Source organism: Bos javanicus, chromosome 3, assembly GCF_032452875.1.
Source record: "Bos javanicus breed banteng chromosome 3, ARS-OSU_banteng_1.0, whole genome shotgun sequence".
In the NCBI taxonomy this organism is placed as follows: Eukaryota; Metazoa; Chordata; class Mammalia; order Artiodactyla; family Bovidae; genus Bos; species Bos javanicus.
This window is the reverse complement of record NC_083870.1, coordinates 120,889,087-120,907,958: the sequence shown is the minus strand read 5'-3', so window position 1 is coordinate 120,907,958 and position 18,872 is coordinate 120,889,087. Positions and strand designations below refer to the sequence as shown.

Below are 18,872 nucleotides of genomic sequence, written 5' to 3'. Positions count from 1 at the left end.
GAGGGGTGCTATGAGTCCCAAAAGTTAACTTGGAGTGTTTAGTTTTAACACAGACCCTGGGAGGCTCACCCAGATGTCAGCGCAGGCTCTCCGACCTCCCGAGGCCTCTGCTGCCTCCCAGGGGCCTCACCCTGGCCACACAGCTGAGGCCCCACAGCGTGGCATCAGAGGGCCTGCTTGTTTACCCTGAGACCCTGTTGGATGCTTTCTTTCCAAGGTTTTGATTTTCAAATATAAAATAGAACTTCATAAATAATAGAGCCTGTTCCAACTGAGAACATATCTTCTGGCTCTGTCTAAGCATACTGGGCAATGCCAGGAGCCGCCTGGGAGGCAGATGGGCCTCTCCTGCAGGTGAGGAACAGACCCGGCTAGGTCTGGCTGTGCCTCGGCCCTCCCTCGCCAGGACCGTCGGCCGCTGCCTCCTGACTGAGTCTGCTGTGGGTGAGGGCAGGTGACCGGTGTGGACTCTGTCCATGGCAGGCTCCATGGTTGGGGGACCCTGGTGTCTGAGCGCAGGCCTCAGCCTGGACCTCCTGTCCCAGGGTTTCCAGGAGGCTGAGCTCTCACCCTCAGCTCGGTTTCCCATAGGAACTGCACACCCCGGAAAGAATGTGAGACTGACCCAAGGGAAGCGGACCTGATGCATCACAGAAGCTTGTCTGCAGAGGGGCCAGGCTCCCTGAGGTGCCTCAAGGCCTCCAGCTAGGGTGGCACCACCATCCCAGAGGGTAGGGGAGACTCTGGACAACATCCATCTCCCCTGCACTTTGGACACCTGGACTACCAACACCCTCAAGCATGTCAAGTCAAGGAGAGGTTGGGGCAGGGGTGGGGTGGGGGTATAACCGGCTGCAGAAAGCATCAGAGCAGAATTATCCAGAAGCCTCTGGCACAGTTATTAGAGCCGGTGGGTGTATAGAGGTGTCTGGTCAGGAGCGGAGGTGGGTAGGCAGGTGAGTTGGTGAATAGATTGTTAGATGGCAGATGGTGCATGATGAGTGAGAGATGGATGATAGACAATTTTCCTAAAACCCCCTTTCCTTTGCACTTTGATTTAGTAGCTAAATGTCATCATTGTGTTTCCCCCATGTGTGTCTGTGATCTTTTGAAGATCACTTTGAAGGCCTTAAAAGTCAAATACATATTTCAAGTGGACATTGTCAGAGAAAACACAAACCTCCTGAGTTTAGCTAGGAGCAAGGTGGGTGGCAGGTGGGTGAGTGGGTGTGTACACCAGAGAGCATCCATGAAGCTGTGAAGGTGGACACAGGCTGGCCATGGAGCCAGACTATGAACAGGACCTTAGGCACGGCCCTACACAGTGAGGCAAGGACCTGCAGTGTAGACCATCATATAGAACATTATCCCCCACGGAGGCAGGGGCTTGGGGACCAGAGCTGCTCAGGTTCTACCCGGAACCAGGGGCTGAGGGGCATGGACTGATGTGCTCCTGGCCTGGCTGTCAGCCAGAATGCCAGCCATGACGGTGGCTGGAGACATGGGTGGGAAGAAGTGTCCTGTGCAAAGGCCCACATTTACTGAGAAGTGCTGAGTAATAGCTGAGATAGAGGAGTGAAAGGCAAAGAGGAAAGGAAAGATACACCCATCTATATGCAGAGTTTCAAAGAATAGCAAGGAGAGAGAAAGCCTTCTTAAGTGAGCAATGCAAAGAAATAGAGGAAAACAATCGAATGGGAAAGACTAGAGATCTCTTCAAGAAAATTAGAGATACCAAGGGAACATTTCATGCAAAGATGGGCCCAAAAAAGGACAGAAATGATATGAATCTAACAGAAGCAGAAATTATTAAGAAAAGGTGGCAAAAATACACAGATGAACTATACAAAAAAGGTCTTAATGACCCAAACAAACACGATGGTGTGGTCCCTCACCTAGAGCCAGACGTCTGGGAGTGTGAAGTCAAGTGGGCCTTAGGAAGCATCACTACAAACAAAGCTAGTGGAGGTGATGGAATTCCAGCTGAGCTACTTCAAATCCTAAAGGATGATGCCCCAAAAGTGCTGCACTCAACATGCCACAAATTTAGAAAACTCAGCAGTGGCCACAGGACTGGAAAAGGTCAGTTTTCATTCCAATCCCAAAGAAGGGCAATGCCAAAGAATGTTCAAACTACCACACAACTGTACTCATTTCACATGCTAGCAAAGTAATGCTCAAAATCCTCCAAGCTAGGCTTCAACAGTATGTGAACCAAAAGGTTTCAGATGTACAAGCTGGATTTAGAAAAGGCAGAGGAACCAGAGATCAAATTCCCAACATCCGTTGGACCATTCCCAGCAAGGGAATTCCAGAAAAATATCTGCTTTATTGACTACACTAAAGCCTTTGACTGTGTGGATCATAACAAACTGTGGAAAATTCTTAAAGACATGGGAATACCAGACCACCTTACCTGCCTTCTGAGAAACCTGTATGCAGGTCAAGAAGCAACAGTTAGGAGCTTTCAAGATGGAGGTAGTTGGGTGGTTGACCGAAAAGCAGAGGTGAAGGCCCCTACGAAGTCAAACGGGCCGAGAATCATCCCCTCCCCACTTCTCCCAGCCCCAGGAGCCCAGCAGGAGCCCAGCAGAAGCGTGAGTGTTTTAGGCTTTATTTTTTAAACAAGCAAGTAAATCAAACAACTTGTCAACTTGGGGCGGAGATCCACATCATCCACCAAAAGTGGAAAATTTATGAACCCTACAGACCAAGCCAGAAAAGAAGCTCGGAAAAGAGAATTAAAGAAGAACAAAAAACAGCGCATGATGGCACGAGCTGCAGTTTTAAAGATGAAGGATCCCAAACCAATTATCCGGGTGCCGGGAGCCGGCGAGAGACACTCCACTCGTGACAAAGGTCATGAGGAAGGAGGCTCGGCATACATAAAGGCGGGATCGAGCCTCAGGAGTCCCCCTGGATATTCTCGAGCATCTACCCCCAAAAAACCAGAGTCTGCCTACTTTATTGCTTTGTGCTCTCACCTCTGACTTTACTGGGGGCTGTCCCCCACCACCATCTCGCTCTCTCTGTCAAAGAGTTAACTTACAGCTACAATTCATAAAGTTCCTGGGCAAGTAGGAGTGTTTAAATCCAAACCCCTCAGATGGCTCTCTAACTCGCCTGACAAGTTTACCTGGACTCCTACAGCTATGCATACGATTGTTTATAGTCTCCCAGGCTCTAGAGGCATGGGAAGCTTAAGATATTCAAATAGCTTAGAGCCTCTCAGAGAGTTAGAAACTGTCAGAATAAAACTAGTAAAAGATTTCATTGATAAGCCAATGCTTGCTGCCAAGTTTTCACATCCCCTGAATTGTATCCTTGAATATGTATTAATTAATAGTTGGTATGTAGAAAAAATAAGTAGTGGCCTTGGTGTTAGTAACTTTAGACCCTTAAGGTAATAAATTCTTTCCTTTGTTGTAAACCCATTACACATCCGCCCTATAGGAATGCAATTTTATCTTCGGAAGATGGCGCCAAACCTTAAAATAATTACTCTTAGAGAAAATAAGTCTTTGTTAATAAGTCCTTGTCAAGAGTCATAAAATGTTAGTAGGTCTTCTGGCCAGAAGGTGATGTAAATCACCTAAACCATTTGTATACGATAAATTTGCAGGAAAGAAACCCTGGTTTTTGATAAGGATCAAAGACTGCTGACTTTGCATCCCCTATTATCCTCTATGTGTAACTTAGGGTATAAAAGCCCCTGTTAAAAATAAAGCTACGGGCCTTGCTCACCAACGCTTGGTCTCCCCATGTCATTCTTCTCCTCAATTTCCAGCTGAGTCTCCATCTGGAGCGCGGATATCCTCTGCGACCATTTATTTGCCTGGGCTTCTAAGACCCACTCGAGAATGTGTCTAAGGTGGGGCACCTTCCGCTATTCGAGAGGGCACCTGCAGCCTCCATGGTCAGAGCTAACCTGGTGTCACGGGTTATATTGATTTTCCGTGTAAACCAAGCTACTCAGCTTCTTTTCTCCACTGAATTTTCCTACTGAGCTATCCTCATTCTATTATTCTTTATATCTTTGATGAATAAATAAATAAATAGTCACCGACGCCGTCTCCCCTTCGAATACCCTGGATCAGCCGGGGCTGGACCTCGGCATCCAGGACATGGAAAAATTGGATGAAATGGAGTTTAACCCAGTGCAGCAGCCACAGTTAAATGAGAAAGTGCTGAAAGACAAGCGTAAAAAGCTACATGAAACATTTGAATGTATTCTATGACTCTATCAGAAAGAGAATCCAGATTTTTACAAAGAATTGAGAAAGCTAGAAGTAGAATATGAACAGAAGAGGGCTCAGCTTAGCCAATATTTTGATGCTGTCAAGAATGCCCAGCATGTGGAAGTGGAGAGTATTCCTCTGCCAGATATGCCGCATGCTCCTTCCAACATCTTGATCCAGGACATTCCACTTCCTGGGGCCCAGCCACCCTCCATCCTTAAGAAGACCTCAACCTATGGACCTCCAACTCAGGCAGTTTCTATACTTCCTCTTCTTGGACATGGTGTTCCACGTTTGCCCCCTGGCAGGAAACCTTCAGGTCCTCCCCCAGGCCCACCTCCTCCTCAAGTCTTATAAATGTATGGCCGCAAAGTGGGCTTTGCCCTAGATCTTCCGACTCGTAGGCGAGATGAAGACAGGTTATATAGTCCTGAACGTGCTCAGCGGGGTCATGACGATGATGTTTCCTGCACCAGTGAAGATGGTGGCTATCCTGAAGACATGGGCCAGATGAGCATGACGACAGTACTGATGACAGCAACAGTGACACATCAGATGGAGAAAGTGAAGGGGATGAACTTGTGCACCGTGATGACACTGAGAGAGACAACAATGAAGAAAAAATCAGGTCTGAGTGTACGATTTGCAGATATGCCTGGAAAATCTAGGAAGAAGAAGAACATGAAGGAGCTGACTCCTCTCCAAGCCATGATGCTTCTAATGGCAGGTCAGGAAATCCCTGAGGAGGGACGAGAAGTTGAGGAATTTTCAGAGGATGATGATGAAGATTCAGATGATTCCAAAGCAGAAAAGCAATCACAGAAACAGCATAAGGAGGAATCTCTCTCTCACGGCACGTCTGCAGCTTCCCAGCAGCAAGCCCCTCCATAGTCTGTTCCTCCATCTCAGATACAAGCACCCCCCATGCCAGGACCACCTCCGCTTGGACTGCCACCTGCTCCACCTTTACAGCCACCTGGACCACCTCCAGGAGCTCCTCCGTTCCTGAGACCGCCTGGAATGCCAGGACTCCGAGGGCCTCTGCCCCGCCTTTTACCTGCAAGTCCGCCCCCAGGTCTGCCTCCTGGCCCTCCTCCTCGGGGACCCCCACAACAGCTACCTCCCACTGCACCTCCAGGTATCCCTCCACCCCGTCCTGGCATGATGCGCCCACCTCTGGTGCCTCCTCTTGGACTTGCCCCACCAGAGCTCTTCCCACCAGCTCCCTTACCCAACCCGGGGGTTCTAAGTGCTCCGCTCGACTTGATCCAGTTACCCAAGGCAGATGACACAAGCGCAGCCACCATCAAGAAGAAAGCCACAGCAGCCATCAGTGCCAAGCCACAGATCACTCACCCCAAGGCAGAGATCACACGATTCATGCCAACCGCACTACGGGTGCGTCAGGAGAATAAAGGGATTGCTGCTGCTCCTCAGAGAAAGTCGGAGGATGATTCTGCTGTGCCTCTTGCCAAAACAGCACCCAAATCTGGCCCATCTGTTCCCGTGTCGGTGCAGACTAAGGACGACGTCTTTGAGGCTTTCATGAAAGAGACGGAAGGGCTGCTGTGACAGCTTTGAATGCTAGATCAGGCTTCTGTTCACATCAGTGGTTCATGGAGAAAGAGGCTCTTACTCAGCTTAGGTGGAAGAGTTGCTTTCACTGTCAGGGCATTTTTAATTTTATTTCAAGGAATATCTTAAAGTTTAGCCTTGTTCAGAATTTACTACATATAAAGGAGAGGATATTTCATGCAAAATAAATTGGTTATTGAAGCAGTGCTGCTAATAACACCCATCCCCTTTCATACCACTGTTTTCATGAGATTTCTTCCCCTACTCTAGTTCCTTGGAAACTTGTGATCAAGGGGAACTTTGTTATTTGTTTTGGCTCTTTTATTGTGTGCTGTGGGCACTGGAGTAGAGATTTCTGGAAAAGCCAGTTTATTTCACCCCCATCTTGCCTTTCATGTTTGAGTTATTTTTAATATTTTCTTGTAAATATTTTGTAATATTGTAGTGAAATGGATCACAATGTCATTTCCTAATACAAAGCGATATATTTAGGAAGAAAATGTACAATTCTTTGATTAAAATTCCCACTGATCTAAACTTCGAGTGTTCCATGGAATAAATAAATAAATGTTCTACACCAAAAAAAAAAAAAGAAGCAACAGTTAGAACCAGACATGGAACATCAAACTGGTTCCAAATTGGAAAAGAGTACATCAAGGCTGTATATTGTCACCTTGTTTATTTAACTTATACGCAGAGTGCATCATGCGAAATGCCGGACTAGATGAAGCACAAGCTGAAATCAAGATTTCTGGTAGAAATATCAATAATCTTAGATATGCAGATGACCACCACAATAATGGCAGAAATTGAAGAGGAGCTGAAGAGCCTCTTGATTAAAGTGAAAGAGGAGAGTGAAAAAGTTGGCTTGAAACTCAACATTCAGAAAACTAAGATCATGGCATCTGGTCCCATCACTTCATGGCAAATAGGTGGGGAAACGATGAAAACAGTGACAGACTTTATTTTCTTGGGCTCCAAAATCACTGCAGATGGTGACTGCAGCCATGAAATTAAAAGACCCTTGCTCCTTAGAAGAAAAGCTATGACCAACCTAGATAGCATATTAAAAAGCAGAGACATCACTTTGCTGACTAAAGTCCATATAGTCAAAGCTATGGTTTTTCCAGTAGTCATGTATGGATGTGAAAGCTAGACCATAAATAAGGCTTAGCACTGAAGAATCGATGTTTTCGATTCTTTAGTCCTGGAAAAGACTCTTGAGAGTCCCTTGGACAGCAAGGAGATCCAACCAGTCAATTCTAAAGAAATCAACCCTGAATATTCATTGGAAGGACTGATGTTGAAGCTGAAACTTCAGTACTTTTGCCCCCTGATGCAAAGAGCTGACTCATTGGGAAAGACCCTGATGCTGGGAAAGATTGAGGGCAGGAGGAGAAGGGGACGACAGAGGAGGAGATGGTTGGATGGCATCACCCACTCAGTGAACATGAGTTTGAGCAAACTCCAGGATCAGTGAAGGACAGGGAAGTCTGGTGTGCTGCAGTCCACGGGGTGGCAAAGAGTTGAACATGACTCAGCGACCGAACAACTGGAAAGTGCAATTAGAGACAGAATGTGAATCAGCCATGGTAGAAGCATAGAGGGAAGGTGGGCAAGGATGTGGGACAGGTATCCTTGAGAAGGAGACAGAAACGCCCTCGCATGCCAGGGACGAAAAGCTTGCAGGCTTTTGGAGGCTGAGGAATGGAGCCAGTGGGTCAGACGGTTGCCTTTGTGAGAGGAGAGACTGGCTTCTGCGCTGCCTGAGTCAGGAGTAGACCTGGGAGTGGGGCAGCCTGGCCACGTGGAGTAGTTGCTGGAGAAGCAGAAAGGAATTCCGCCCGATGGGCCTTGTGAGGTCCCTTTGCAGACTCAGTTAGAGAAGCACCAGCTGCCAAGGTGCGGGATTTTCCCTACGATTCTCCACAGGCCTAGGAAGTGACCAGTGTGCCTTTACACACTAGCATGAGCCCCCAGCAAGTAAGGACCCAGGCCACTCTGCACTCTGCTCCTCCCCATCCCTTCCACACCAGCGGGTCTCACCCAGAGCGCCCACCTGTGGGCCCAGCCTGGGGGGACCCAGCATCCGTGGTCAGGCTCCAGGTGAGTCCAGGAGCACAACGGAGATCCCAGGCCAGGCCACAGCCTCCGAGTCTGGGAGAGTCTTGACAGAACTGAAGTGACAAGGTGGCTGCATGGTCCAGCCGGGGTCCTCCCTTCCCCACCCCCCTGTCCCGGGTGGGAGCAGTCCCAGCCCACCTGGGGGCTTTGGAGAAGCCAGCCGGCTGGTCCCTACCAGGTGAAGGCCTGTCCCGGGAGGAGGCGGCCATGCGCAGTGGACCCCCGCCTCGTCCCCAGGGGGACAGCCCGGCCGTGGGGGCGGGGCCGGGAGAGGGTGGCGGCCATGCACACGCAGGGAAGGCAGCCCCCCAGCTTCCTCGGGGTTGAACGCAGGGTGTGAGGCCGGGCAGGAGCCCCGGTGACCCCCCTCGGGGCCGCTACCCGGAGCCCCTCATGAGGGGGAGCTGCCTGCCTCCCCTGCTTTGAGTCCTGGGCCTCCGCTCCCAAGCTGGTCGCCTCTCAAGTGACTCGATTCTTGTCCTGTCTCCGGGAGTCAGGGTCTCTGTCCCAGTGGTGAGGCCGACCTACCGGCCTGCCCCCACAGCCCCCACAGCCCCTGCAGCCCCCGCAGCCCCGTTCTCCAGCCTGGGCTGCCCGGGCCACACCGCTGCGCTAGGCAGAGCCGGACCGCAGGCAGGGCCACCCCGCACACAGAAGCAGACGCCTGCGCCTGGCCCCTAATAGAGCAAAGTGTGAAGAGAAGATTCCCTTAATCCTTTTCAGAGTACTTTTACTTCCCTGTGGGCAAAATTTCAATTTTTATCTCTTGTTCAGTTCTTTGTTTAAAGTGACAGCTTTAATAATCAAGAAAAACTGAGGTCTCAAAAGAGATCTTACAGATGTGAATTCAGGCATGTTTTGACACCTCACATTTTTTACCCTGAAAACAAAAGATAGTTTCATTTAAGTCAGATATATCTTTGCATATATTTTTTCCTTTGAGAGACCCTCACCCTCACCTGTGTAATAAAGGTGAAATCTTGGTCTGGTGGGGTAGTGGTTCAGTTTTATTCGACTCTTGCGGCCCCACGGACTGTATCCTCACGGATTCCTCTGTCCATGGAACTCAGGCAAGAATACTGGAGTGGGTTGCCATTCCCTTCTCCAGGGGATCTTCCTGACCCAGGGATTGAACCTGGGTCTCCTGCATTGCAGCCAGATTCTTTACCATCTGAGCCGCGGGGGAAGCCCTTGACATCTCCGTGTATACCATCTGCTTTTCTGCTTTTAATTACGTGATCTCAGATTCCAAACTGAGCAAACTGAGATGAGACATGGTCCTCGCTTCCCTGGAGACACAGGCAGACGTGCGTGAGCTTGGGGACAGGGCTGTGCCTTCCTCTGCCTTGGCTCCCTCTCCACCTGGGCTCTAACCATGCCTTGGCCAAGGGCAGCAGGAGTCACCGGACACGCAGCTGAGCTGTGCTGGACAGGGTTGTCCGGAATCCCCAGTGCCATGCTGTCAGGAGGTGGGGCCTTGGGGAGGTGGTGAGGTCGTGTGGGTGGAGCCCCACAAGTGGGATCACTCTCCTGGTTACAGAGCCTCCAGGAGTCCCTCTCCCTGTCTCGGTCTCATTCTCTCTGTCTCTGTGCTTCTGTGCCTCTTGGCTTAAGAGCCAGGGCCGCGAGGATCTACTCTGAGCTCCCAGGCTCCCAGCCTTGTCCATGGCAGTGGAACCAGAGCCTCAGGAAACCTTCCCTCCAGAACCCCTGTCTGCATGTGGCCGTCCCAGGCGCCAGCCACGACTCCCCACCCTTCAGGAGGTCCTGTCCCTTCTGCCGAACTGCTTCAGTGAGCAGAGCTGGGTGCCAAACACATCCTATGAGCTTGTTTTTAAAATGATATTCAATCAGCATACTTTCTGGTCCATTTCCTAATACCATAATGCAAGACACAGGGTAATTACTCCAAATGCAAGGAGATAAGAAGTCTTTCCTTTGGTTGCAAAGACAATTTATTCAGTATTTCTTCACAGATGAATCCTCAGATAAAATAAAAAACTGGAAAGGTTTTAATAATTTCCTATTTTATTTCTTGGCAAAAAAAAGGAGAACAGATAATCATCAACAATAAAGCATCTTCTCTTTGTGAGCACAAGCTAAATGCCTCCTACTTTCTAAATGTCACTGCTACAAAATACGTCTATAACTTCTGGGATCTGCACTGTTCCACATGGGCTGCAGAGGCACCACTGGGGTGAGATGTTCTGAACAGGACAGTGTGGCCCAGCTACACACCTCCAGGCCCCCTTCCACCCCATGCAGGCAGGTGGGCCTGTGCTCGGGCTGTCCCCTCCCCTCGCCCTGTGCTGGCCATAGGTGGTGGCCAAGAGCTCAGAGGTCAGCCCTGGAAGAGAGCATCACCATGAAGAACCGTGGCTGCAGGGCTGGACCGCCCACCCCCGCCTGTCACTCACACTCACACTTCACTGATGTGTCCCCGCCAAGGCACCAACCTCAGGCTGAAGAACAAATCTAGCCCAAAGAAAACTCTTGATCAGTTGGGAAAATGTAAAAATCAGGTGGCAATTAAGCCCATACCTGATGGTTCATTTTATGTCACCTTGGCTAGGCTGTGTGTCTTTCTATGGGAAGTTATATACGCTAGATATTTATAAACAGCAGTTAATTCTCACAATCTGGAGGCTGGATGTCTGAGATTAAAGTGCTGACCTGGTTGGGTTCCTGCGAAGGCTGGCCTCACAGTTGCAGATGCTGACCTCTCCCAGTAACCTCCCTGGGGTCTCTTTTCTAAGGGCACTAACCCCATTCACTGGGCCCCACCCTCATGACCCATCACCTCCCCAAGTCCTCACCTCCTGACACTATTACTCTGGGGATTAGGAGTCCAACATATGAATTTGGGTGGACATGAACATTCAGACCATAGCTCCACAGTACTATTTGGCGTCAAACACCACCTAGATGTCACCATGAAGATGTTTTTAGATAGAATTGAAAATTAAGTCTGCAGACTTTGAGTAGAGCAGGTCATCCTCCATAACGTGGTGGCCTCGTCGAGTCAGCTGAAGGCCTTATGAGGAAACACTGAGCTTCCCCAAGGAAGAGGGGTCTGTGCCCAATCACAGCCTCAGACTCCAACTACAGCATCAGCTTGTTCCCGGTCTCCAGCTGCTGGTCTTCCCTGCAGATTTCTTACTTGCCAGCCCTACAGTTGTGTGGGCTATTTCCTTAACATAAATCAGTCTCTAGACAGATAATAGATAATTGATAGATAATAGACAGTAGAGCCTATTGGTTCTGATACACCCTATTTCCTGCTGCCTCTGACAACGGGGTCAGCCCTGGGTCTGTATTTCTGCAGTACACGTGCCCACAGGGACTGCACAGAGGCTGACCTCAGAGGGGTAGGCTCCGGCCACTCCAGTCTGACCCCAGACACCACCCAGGCCGTGATGGGCCAGCACCAGCCTCTGGGTCTCTGCCACCTCCTCAGCCCCTTCGCCCACCACCGACGTGCATGGCCCTGTGCCAGGGCCATGTGGGGTGGATGTGGGCAGCTCATGTGGGAAGACCTGGTTGGCACTAGGGGATAGATGGGTGGGTGGGTGGAGGGTGGATGGATGGATGAGTGTAGATGGATGGTGGGTGGGTAGATGGAAGTATGGTGGGTGGGTGGTGGTGAAAGTATGAACAGCTGGATGGGTGGATGGGTAGACAGAGGGTGGTTGGTGGGTGGGTTCATGGATTCGTAGATGGGTATGTGGATGATGAAAGGATGGAGGGAGGCGTGAGTAGAAAGAGTCATCCTCTCTCTGCAGCTCCATGCCTGCTGATAGTCCAGGGTATGATGTCCTCCTGCCTGGACTACTGCAGTAGAAAATGACCCACCCGCATCAGCTCTCATGAACTGCCATTCACTCTTCTCACTGCAGCTAGGAGTAAGGCTTCAAAGTGATGCTTTATCACATCAGGCCTGCACCTAAAAACCTTCCATGACTTCCTTTTGGTCTGAATAATGTCTTCCCCATGATCAGCGGGCTCTGTGGGACTGAGCCCCAGCCTTTACCAGCTCTGTCCTGCCCTGTGTTCAGGCTGTCTCCAGGCTCCAGCTCCGCTCTTCCACTCCTCGAGTGCCCCAGGGTCTCTCCTGTCCCCAGAGCTGCAGACACTAGGGCATCCTGCTCCAGCGAGTATCGTCTTCTGGAGAACACCTGCTCATCCTGCAACTAAGCAGAGGTGTCCCCAGCCCCCCCTAGCCCGCCAGCCCTCTGTGCCATCCAGGCCCCTCGGCTCCTCATGCTCACCATCGCTGCGCTCAGCCCCATGTAGGAGGGGCCTGACCGTGTCTCTCAGGGCCTGAGGGAGCCCGTGAGGGGCTAGGAGGGATCTGACCGTGTCTCTCTCAGGGCCTGAGGGAGCCCGTGAGGGCCTTTCCCTCAGCTTGGTATTTCCAGCGCTAGACCAGGGTAAGTGCTGGAAAATCCTAGATTAGCCGTGAAAGGTACATGATGAAGCTGTGGCAGTGCGGTTTCTTGCAAAGGGCCAGACATAAACTCCTTCTTCTCCAGGTCCATTTGGTCTCGGTCACAGCAGCCTAGGTCTTCCCTTCAAGCTCATAGTAGCACAGGTGATACGACCAACAAGCATGGCTGAGTGCCAATAAAACTTGATTTACACAAACACCGAGGGACTCGTTCAGGCCAGGATTCATAGTTTACTGACCCTTGTTCAGTTGCTGAGTCATGTCTGACTCTGCAGCCCCATGAACTGCAGCATGTTAGGCTTCCCTGTCCTTCACCATCTTCCAGAGTTTGCTCAAGTTCATGTCCATTAAGTCAGTGATGCCATCCAACCATCTCCTCCTCTATGGTCCCCTTCTCCTGCCTTCAGTCTTTCACAGCATCAGGGTTTTTTCCAATGAGTCAGCTCTTCCCATCAGGTGGCCAAAGTATTGGAGCTTTAGCATCAGTCCTTCCAATGTATATTCAGGACTGATTTCCTTTAGGATTGACTGGTTTGATCTCCTTGCTGTACAAGAGTCTTCTCCAACACCACAGTTCAAAAGCATCAATTTTCAGTGTTCAACCTTCTTTAGGGGCCAAGTGTCACATCTGTACATGACTACTGGGAAAAACCATAGGGTTTGACCCCTGTGATAGTTAAACACAAAAAAGAGAAATTGCTTTAATTGGATAAACAAGAATATTCCTCTTTTCTTATCTGCTTTCATTATAAATTTTGATCTTTAAAATGTAAGCACACCAACAGATTATGGGTTCTTCAGAGCCATTAATAACACCCAAGGGTCTTGTCTCTTTACTTTCATTAACAATCAGGCATTTTTAGTTAAAAAAAAAAGGGGGGGGTGATAATTAACATACAATATGCAGCAACACAGGCCACGCATTCTCATTCTTAGTAAAAAAAAAATTGCCAACCATTCGTGCAAGTATTCCTGTTAGAAGATCCTGATTTCAGCCTTTTCTACATAGTGCTGTAGTCTGCATTCTTTTGGAGCCCAAATAAGAATATTGTTGACTCAGCTAAATCTTTCTTAATGAATGTGGCTTAATTGTCCCAGGAGTTCTGCTCAGTGCTTCAAGCCAACATAATATAACCACAAATAAATAGAAACAAAATCACCCTTGAAGAACCAGTGTGCCTGCTCAGGTCAGATGAAGCCAGAGGGCTGCCAGAGGGCACAGCGAGCTGTGTTGCCTGGAAAAAGTTAAACACCAGAGAGCATGGTGGTTCTGATACTTTCTAGAAGGATTAAGATTACTTTCCCAGTCTTTAGGAGAATTAGGCTGAAGCTTAGTTGGTGCAACAAATTTAGAAATGAATGCACTTGCATTTGAAGATGATGTGTCTTTGCCTTGATAAATAAAAACTTTAGAACTAAACTGAACGTCAGCTGCAGGAACCTGCTTCTGGCATGGTTTTGATGTCAGCATCTTCTCACCCTCTCTAGTAATTTTCAGTATGCATTTCTATTTTCGTGTAGTTATTTATAGGAGCATTTTATCAAAAACCGGCTCAAATCTTTTTGGATGCAGGGGTAGTTCAAATGCGCGAAGACACTCAGTATTCACTTGGCAATTGCCCCCAGAAACCCTGTTCTCCTTGAGTGACAAGATCAGCAGGGCAGCACGTGTGCTCCTGTCACCATCAACTTGAAATTTAAAGTTTAAAGAGTTTCACCATCAAATGCAGTGTCGTGGGCTGCCCTGAAGCAGGTGTTTATTATCACGTGCGCAAGTGTGAAGCAAACACAAATCCTCAGTGGAAAACGGGCAGAGGACATGAGCAGACAATTCTTTTTAAAAACTGCACAAATTAGCACACTAGGTGCGGATTAGCGTGCAGTATCGTGTTGCATGGAGGTGACAAACGCCAGCGCCTGGAGGAGGTGCAAAGCTCATAAACAGACGCGGGACCCGCCAGAAGAAGGGGAGACGGGGATGGGCCTTCCTCCCCTGAAGCCGGAGGACACGCCCCACAGACAGCCGCTCCATCCTCCGGGCATTTGTTGTAAGCACTTAATCATCATCGATCATTTGACATGTACTCACCAGTAAAAGGCAGCACTGTGTCCCCCATCTGCTGACCTTGGCTCTTGGGGGCTGAGATGAGCCCCTGATGAGCCTCATGAGCGGGGGAAGTAAGAACAGGCCCAGGTCCAGCCCCTTATCTGGGGGGGTGTGGGGGCATGACCGGGAAGTGGGCAAGGACAGGGTCTACAGCTCAGGGGTGCCAGGGATCCCCGCTCCCCCTTCCTTCAGGGCCCCGGGCTCACTTCCAGGGCAGTTAGCCTGACCACCGCGCACGGACGTCAGCAACTCTCCAAGTCCCTCCAACGCAGAGCCTCCTGCTGAGGGGTCAGAGGTCATGACGTCATCTTGTTGCTAGTCACCATGGCCGCTGAGCTGAGATGCGGGTACTGTGACTGTGGTAACCGGTGGCCTCACCCCCTCCCTGAGATGCTGCCTGGGCTTGGCTTGGCGCGCGGGGAAGGGGGGGGGGGGGGGACACAAGATTCATAAACAGGTAACAGAGGGAAGTGCCGAGAGGAGAAGCACGAGCCTAGGAGAATGACAGCGCCCAGCCTGCCCCTCCGAGGGACCCAGCGGCCTCCTTATCAGCAAGACGCAGGGTCCTGACCGCGGTGCTCCCCCGGCCTGGCCCGGGGCCCACGGCTGCAGCCTGTGGGGTCTCAGTGGGACCAGCAGACATTACAGCAGGGTCACGGGGCCTGAGACGCCAGGTGCTTGGGTGGCGGGGAGGGGGTCCTGGCCGCACCCCGCCCCTGCCCACCGCCCTCCCGGGAGGTCCCGCCCCTCTCCTGTGATTGCAGCTTTCCTGGTCACAGGGTGAGCCTTTCCTCTTCTCCTCTGCTTCCTTTCTCACCACAAAGGGCGTTCATTTCACATCCCTGAAGCTGAGAGGCCTGAGGGGCGGGAACCAGCCAGCGAGGCCCCCAGAACCGGCGCGGGGAGCCGGCCCACCCCTGCGCTGGGAGGCCAGGCGCAGAGCCGGCGAGAGAGCCCAGACTCAAGCCGAGACCCCGAGGGAGGGGGAGAAACGCCCCTGGTCTCCCTACCCACCCCGAAGACGCCGGGCGGGGCCGGGGGCAGCGCAGAGGCGGGGCCAGCGCGGCGACCCGAGGAGAGGCAGCTACCGCAGACAGGGCCAAGGGCTCGTAGGAGGGAAGCGGAGTCGGGCACAGAGCCCTTACAGACCTTGAAGCTGCACTCAGAGGCAGACGGACCCCAGAAACAGAGTTCCACAAAGCGGAAGTTTTGTGGGCGCATTCCTCCTGCCGGCGGGAGGGGGCGGGTGAGCTCAGCCCTATCTGTTGCAGAGACTCGGAGGTCAGGGGAGAGGGCGCCCGACCGACGGTCCTGTGACCGCTCGCACCCCTTCCCCGGCCGCGTCCCACCCTCCTGAACACCCTCCACCCGCCCCGTAACACGGTGAGTTGCCCCCGCCAACTGAATCCTCTACAGGAAAGTTCTCTCTGTCCCCATCCATGCTGGGCGCGCACCTGCACCAGTGAAGGAACGTTACAAGGCCCGGCAATCCCCAAGCCTGCTTCACCGGCTCACCTGATGCGCCCCTGACATGCTTCACACACGGCCTGGAGGCAGATATTTCTTGAGTAACTGAACCTTCCGGAAGGTAACCCTTACCTACTGTCAGAGTATTTTTCAAAGTAAAAGTCTTCCCCACTAAAGAGGAGCCTGTGTGTCTATGGGGTAGATGAGATCGGAAGGGTTAGGCTTGGGGTCAGGGTCAGAGTCGGGGTCAAACTCAGGCACTTTCACCGTTCCACAGTCAACGTCTGTCCCTGGGATGACAGATCCAAGGCCACATCCGCGCCCTGCCACTGCTCTTGTCCAGGCTGGAATCTCAGAACCGCACTGCCTCTCAGGCTGATCAGAGGTAACAGCTCACCTGGGCAGACGCACCCCCTGGACGAGGGAGGCCGAGGTGTAAACAGGGAAGATCTAGTGATCCCAGGGCAAAGGGGGCAGACGTGGGAATAACACAGAAGTAGCGTGAACCGCAAAGGTTCTTTGCTGTTTGAGAAATTCAGGTGATCCCAAACACTCACAGCTGCGGCTGGCATGTCCGAAGCAATGGTGGAGCGTGTCCAGTAAATAAACACCAACGACCTCCAAGATACTCGGATCGAGGCATCGATGCCTGAAGGGACACTCGTGTACTGACCCGTGCATAGACGTGTCTGAGCGTGTCATCTCATCCCGCCCACGTCTGTGCTCAGTCCCTGAAAGTCTGCACCATGCCTCCAGCTCCAGCCATCACCATATGGATCACAAACCCTCCCCTTGACAGACATGCCCTAACAGGAACTTGGGAGAGGCTTCATTCTGGGAGCCCTGGCTTAGCACAGGACGCCAGGACACGGCCAGTTAGGAGAGGGTCTGCTCGGCCTGTGGGCACTACCTACACACTAAGCCAGGTCCCAACTCATGTTCCAAATGCATGTCCTTTCCCCAGGAGCTGTAGGTGCAAGTGTTCCAGTCCTCAGACAGGTCATGTTCTGCCCGGGAGCTCAGCCCCAGAACCGTGGAGGAAGCTCAGCCCCAGAACCGTGGGGGAAGCTCAGCCCCAGAACCGTGGAGGGAGCTCAGCCCCAGAACCGTGGGGGAAGCTCAGCCCCAGAACCGTGGGGGAAGCTCAGCCCCAGAACCGTGGGGGAAGCTCAGCCCCAGAACCGTGGGGGAAGCTCAGCCCCAGAACCGTGGAGGGAGCTCAGCCCCAGAACCGTGGAGGGAGCTCAGCCCCAGAACCGTGGGGGAAGCTCAGCCCCAGAACCGTGGGGGAAGCTCAGCCCCAGAACCGTGGGGGAAGCTCAGCCCCAGAACCGTGGGGGAAGCTCAGCCCCAGAACCGTGGGGGAAGCTCAGCCCCAGAACCGTGGGGGAAGCTCAGCCCCAGAACCGTGGGGGAGCTCAGCCCCAGAACCGTGGGGGAAGCTCAGCCCCAGAACCGTGGGGGAAGCTCAGCCCCAGAACCGTGGAGGAAGCTCAGCCCCAGAACCGTGGGGGAAGCTCAGCCCCAGAACCGTGGGGGAAGCTCAGCCCCAGAACCGTGGGGGGAGCTCAGCCCCAGAACCGTGGGGGGAGCTCAGCCCCAGAACCGTGGGGGGAGCTCAGCCCCAGAACCGTGGGGGGAGCTCAGCCCCAGAACCGTGGAGGGAGCTCAGCCCCAGAACCGTGGGGGGAGCTCAGCCCCAGAACCGTGGGGGAAGCTCAGCCCCAGAACCGCGGGGGGAGCTCAGCCCCAGAACCGCGGGGGGAGCTCAGCCCCAGAACCGTGGGGGGAGCTCAGCCCCAGAACCGTGGAGGGAGCTCAGCCCCAGAACCGTGGAGGGAGCTCAGCCCCAGAACCGTGGAGGGAGCTCAGCCCCAGAACCGTGGGGGAAGCTCAGCCCCAGAACCGTGGGGGAAGCTCAGCCCCAGAACCGTGGGGGGAGCTCAGCCCCAGAACCGTGGGGGGAGCTCAGCCCCAGAACCGTGGAGGGAGCTCAGCCCCAGAACCGTGGGGGTGCCAGTCTACCACTTTCACACAAAGGGCCGCATGCCTCTGGCTGGTGTGATGCTCAGAGTCTGCCCCTCAGACGTGTGTGTGGAAGCCCTGCCCCCGGCACCTCTGAGCAGGCCTGCCTTTGGAGGCAAGGTCTTTGAACAGGTGATTGAGTTAAATGAGGCCATTCGGGTGGGTCCTGATCCAATAGACCCAGTGTCCTTGTGGGAAGAGGGGATCAGGATATAGAGACCCACACACACAGGGTGGCCAAGCAAGGACACAGGCAGGAGACGGCCATCCACAGGCCAAGGGGAGAGGCCTCAGGGGGACAAGTCCTGCCCACACCTGGGTCTTGGATTCCAGCCTCCAGGACGGGAGACAATAAATGTCTGTTGTTCGCACTACATCCATAATACTCTGTTACAGCCGCCTGAGTGGGCAAATGCAACTGTAACCCCAGACTTAACCCCGGACATCAGGAGTGAGCTGCAAGCAGAGGCCACTCGTCTGACCTGCCTGTGGGGTCGCTGAATTGCAAAGATGGTGATGGTCTCCAGCAGCTTCCCTCCGAATGCCAGCCTTGTGGTACCTCCAGTGTGGACACCAACTTCTCTGTCATTAAAAATCTCCATTGCTGCCTTCATACTCCTCAGGGTGATGGCTATGCTTGTCTCCATCTTGTCTTTCTTTTTCCAAAGTGGAGCTAGAAGCTCACCAGCTGAAAGCTGGGCTCCCTTCCTCTTGCTGCTGTTCTTGTTCAGTTGCTAAGTCATGTCGGACTCTCTGCGAGGACAGTTGAACCAACTCCACACATTCTAACGGGAAGGGGGCCCCAGGGACAGAGTGGGCTGCACCCCATGATGGGGCAGCTCCACGTGTGAGCGACATCACTCTTAAACCCCAGTCAACAGGCGGCAGC

At 52.3% G+C, this 18,872-nt stretch overlaps 2 long non-coding RNA genes and 1 pseudogene across 2 annotated transcripts; 2 read left to right on the top strand and 1 right to left on the bottom strand.

Moving 5' to 3' along the window:
- The first annotated feature begins 2,639 nt into the window (after nt 1-2,639).
- Nucleotides 2,640-6,044, top strand: LOC133245240 (WW domain-binding protein 11-like; annotated as a pseudogene).
- Nucleotides 6,045-12,551: 6,507 nt separating this feature from the next.
- Nucleotides 12,552-14,556, bottom strand: LOC133245017 (uncharacterized). Its single transcript, XR_009735591.1, has 2 exons — nt 14,474-14,556; nt 12,552-13,051 (listed from the first exon to the last, which is right to left on the bottom strand). It is a non-coding gene; the product is annotated as an uncharacterized LOC133245017 (long non-coding RNA).
- Nucleotides 14,557-15,994: 1,438 nt separating this feature from the next.
- LOC133245018 (uncharacterized) lies at nt 15,995-18,598 on the top strand. The gene is made up of 3 exons (XR_009735592.1): nt 15,995-16,079; nt 16,236-16,343; nt 18,380-18,598. It is a non-coding gene; the product is annotated as an uncharacterized LOC133245018 (long non-coding RNA).
- Nucleotides 18,599-18,872: the final 274 nt, after the last annotated feature.